Below are 3748 nucleotides of genomic sequence, written 5' to 3' on the forward strand. Positions count from 1 at the left end.
GGGCACAGCCCCAATGGCAGAGTTCAAGGGGCACTGGGGCAGCGCTCTCAGACGTGGGGTTTGGATTTTGGGTGGTGCTGTGTGAAGCCGGGAGTTGGACTCGATGATCCTTATGGGTCCCTTCCAACTCGGGATATTCTGTGATTCTATATTTCACACCCATCTATCCACCAACCACTAGTCTCTGTCTCCCCTCGATGCCACCTTCTCTCCCCACAAACCCTCATTCTCGCGAGCTCTATGCTATCCCGCAACTCCATCAGCAGCCTACAGGGTGATCACCGCTTCCCCCACCCCATCCCCAGCACCTATCCTTGCTCCTCTTCACCCTGCTCATCCAGCCTCACCACTTCTGCTTTCAGATCTTCTCCCTCCCACACCACCCACTCACTCACTCCAATCCTCCTTCCCCACAGTCTACCAGCCAGATTTATTTACCTTAATACTGAATGCAAGAGAATCTGCCTCAATGCAAGTTAAGCTGCAAATAATATGCACAGATAGCAGAGGATAGATAGCTTCAAGAATTCACCTTTTATCATCACAAAGTTCCTTCACACACAGGCTTCCTAGCCAAGGTCTCTTCTGTTACTCCTTATGGGTTTTCACCAAGCCAGCTGCACCATGCTCTTGGCTTGTTGTATGCAGAGTTTCAAAAGTTATTTGACAGATGACAGACAGCCTTTGACAACTGCAAGTCTCAAAATCAAAGTTCAGATGGAAATTTCATCTTGCTGTTCTATTAATATCAGGACTCATTAGTTTACTCCTATTTCACTTAGGAGAGATTCCTTTAGAAGGGTAAGTTACAGTTACACAGCTTCCATTTTTAAGAGTTAAGAAGTATTTTGTTTACAACAAAACATGAATCTGACAAGTTTTGATCAAAACCCGCAGCGTCAAGCAAGGCTATTTTAGCATTATGGTCTCACTAAACATGTAATTTAGAGGTTACAGTCCACTCTTACACCACAAAGCAACATTATTTTCTTTTGGGCAGAAAAGCAACCTACCTTTTTTCTTTCTCTTTTAATACCAGAAAGAGCATTTTCACACCCTGCAGGAGTGTTTAATTTTTGTTGCACTTCACACCAGAGCACAGCTGACTTGGTAAGAGCTGCTCACAGGAAGTCACACTAAACTCAGAAATACCATATGGCTGCTGAACTAGAAAATAGCCATGGTTACCAAACCAAATTAATTCCATTGATCGCTTTGAAGAGAGATAGCGGTGTGCTTGCTAATTATCTGAGGTGCTTATTATGTATTTCAAAGTTTGCAAGTAATTCTATACTTCTATCAAAGCTAATAAATCAATCATCTCTGTTAAAGGCTTAGAGGAAAGCAAAGCTTACGGCTCACATCTATGGTTAACATATGAGAAACATTACTATGAAAGCCATTCAAAAAGACTCCTCATGGGAAAGGGTAACATTATGAGAACTAAGTGTTTTCACATGTTCTTTTTACCTTTGTTCTTTTACGGTCTTATTTTTCACCTCTTCTACAGAGAGACTTTTTTGGAGGCTACTAAGCTGAATTCCATCTCTTTCTTCCCAAGGCCCTTTGGGACTGTTCTCCCCATATTAACATCTTTTGTTCCTGCTACAGTAATTCTCTGATCAGTGCAAAACAGATTCACATGCCTTTCTCCAACAGAGTCGGCAACAGAAACAGGTCCAAAAAGATGAGGAAAAAGTCAAAAGAAAAAAAAAAAACTACCTTTCTCAGCAATGTGTAAGCGTGTCTGCTAACAGTAAATAAATCCAGAGCAAGCTTCCTCCTGAACTCATGTATTGCCTATTAATAATTAGCAGGAGAATGCAAACAGATTGAAGCAAAGTCCCTGAACAGGAAAACCCAAACACCAGCACCGTTCTTCTCTAGCTCCTACACAGGTGAACAAGCCTTACTGATCACATTGCAACCCATAAGTAACCTTACATCTGCATCAGGGAATTCAAAAGCAGATTAATAAGAAAAACCCAGTGGCTGTATTTTATTGTCCATGTACAGACACTGCACCCAAAAGGGAAAAATTTTCCTGAGTTACACTACCAGGTCTCAAATCCTAATGTGGTCTTCAACATATCACATCGCTGTGTATAAGGCCTTAATTTCATCATCCATCTGCTTTTAACTGATGTAACACATTTAAGCTTCTGGTCCCAAAATAACCATGTTCTCAAACTAGGCTACTATACCACTGCAGGATATTACTCACTTTGCTGTGGAAGAGAAAATAAATCTTTTGGCAGGGTATGATTCTGCTTTTTATTTAATGATTTCCAAAATACATAATGCAATGTCCTTGTTTAGTTTCCTAAACAGAATACTGTCAGCAAAGGATGCTGTGCTCCGTAAGCTTCCAGTCTAAAGATAATTACTAAAACATCAAGGTTTTTTTTGTTTTGTTTAGGCTTTTTAATTTGTATCTCAGCTCGTTTGTACCATCAGCCCAGCAGCTTCCCAATAGCAGATGTGGTTTATAGGAGCTGCTGAAAAACTAAAGCACAGTTTTTTCCTCCAAGCAAATGTTCATAAACATTATTATTTGTTATGATCAACAATTTAGTGACCACAAACTAAAGTGCTTGCAGCAAGAGCATATAAAGGCTGATATTTTAAGTACCTGTAGTTTTCTAATAAACATGTGCAGCCTGATCTGGTGGGTGGCAATCCTGCCCATAGCAAGAGTTGGAACTAGATGATCTTTAAGGTCCTCTGCAACCTACCTATACTGTAATTTCACGTCCCCAGCCTGAAAACTGTTCCACAATACATCCTTCCACCCACCCCTGCAGGCGGTTTGCTTCAGGCTCTGGTCCCTTTGCCAAGTAAAGAAATTCACTCTCAGGAAGATCCTGCATGCTTATCTGCTCCAGTTGCTTTCTTGTCCCTTGATTCCCCTGCAACTCTACTGACCAACTTCTATAGCTGACCATGTTTAATAATGAGCCCATTGACAATTAGGATGTACTATCTCAAGGCCTTGTTACTGATTTACAGGTACATAACAGAGGCTCTTTTCTTCACATGTCCAAGCCAGCAGTTCCATAAGCGTTCTCTCTAGCATGCTACTTGCACTGTGATCAGACAGCTCTGTTCATTTATAACACACAAACACCCTACAGACACATCTTTTGAGCAACTACAGCTCTTTGTGCCTCTCCTGAGGAAGAAACAGACCCTATTTTTGGCAGTGAGGCCCTGGCACAGCTGCTCACAGAACTGTGGGTTCCCCATCTCTGGAGGTGCTCCAGGCCAGGCTGGATGGGGCCCTGGGCAGCCTGAGCTGGGGGACCAACCCTGTCCACGGCTGGGGGTGGGGCTGGGTGGGCTTTGAGATCCCTTCCAACCCAAACCACTCTGTGATTCTACTCGCCAACACAGTTTGAACCATCTCTCCTTCTGCAGAGCCTTACTTTTCATTCTAACCCAGAGGCTGAGAAAACAGTGAGCACCCTACTGCCTTCCACACGGGAGCATTCCCTGGTGAACTTTTAATACCCTCCACCAGAAGAAGGGAAGGAGCCATCAGGCGCCGTTCCTCACGCCGGAGGCAGCCCATACAGTCCGCGCATCCCTCCGCCTCAGCGGCTCCTCCAGCTCACCTACAGCACGAGCCGGCGCCGAAGAGACGCGGACCGAGTGCGCCGCCCCAGCGGAGCCCCGCTAACAGCCCGCACCGAGGTCAGGCCCGGAGGAAGGGAGGGACGCGGCGGGGCCGGGCGGAGCGTGGCCGCGC

At 44.6% G+C, this 3748-nt stretch overlaps 1 protein-coding gene across 1 annotated transcript in view; it reads right to left on the reverse strand.

The window, feature by feature from the left end:
* The window catches only part of DISP1 (dispatched RND transporter family member 1), an 86504-nt gene extending 82770 nt beyond the window's left edge, over positions 1-3734 (reverse strand). Inside the window, exon 1 of the mRNA XM_019612645.2 lies at positions 3615-3734. The gene's annotated coding sequence lies outside the window, so the exon portion shown is untranslated. The remainder of the gene's footprint in view (positions 1-3614) is intronic.
* Positions 3735-3748: the final 14 nt, after the last annotated feature.

Source organism: Meleagris gallopavo, chromosome 2, assembly GCF_000146605.3.
Source record: "Meleagris gallopavo isolate NT-WF06-2002-E0010 breed Aviagen turkey brand Nicholas breeding stock chromosome 2, Turkey_5.1, whole genome shotgun sequence".
Lineage (NCBI taxonomy): Eukaryota > Metazoa > Chordata > Aves > Galliformes > Phasianidae > Meleagris > Meleagris gallopavo.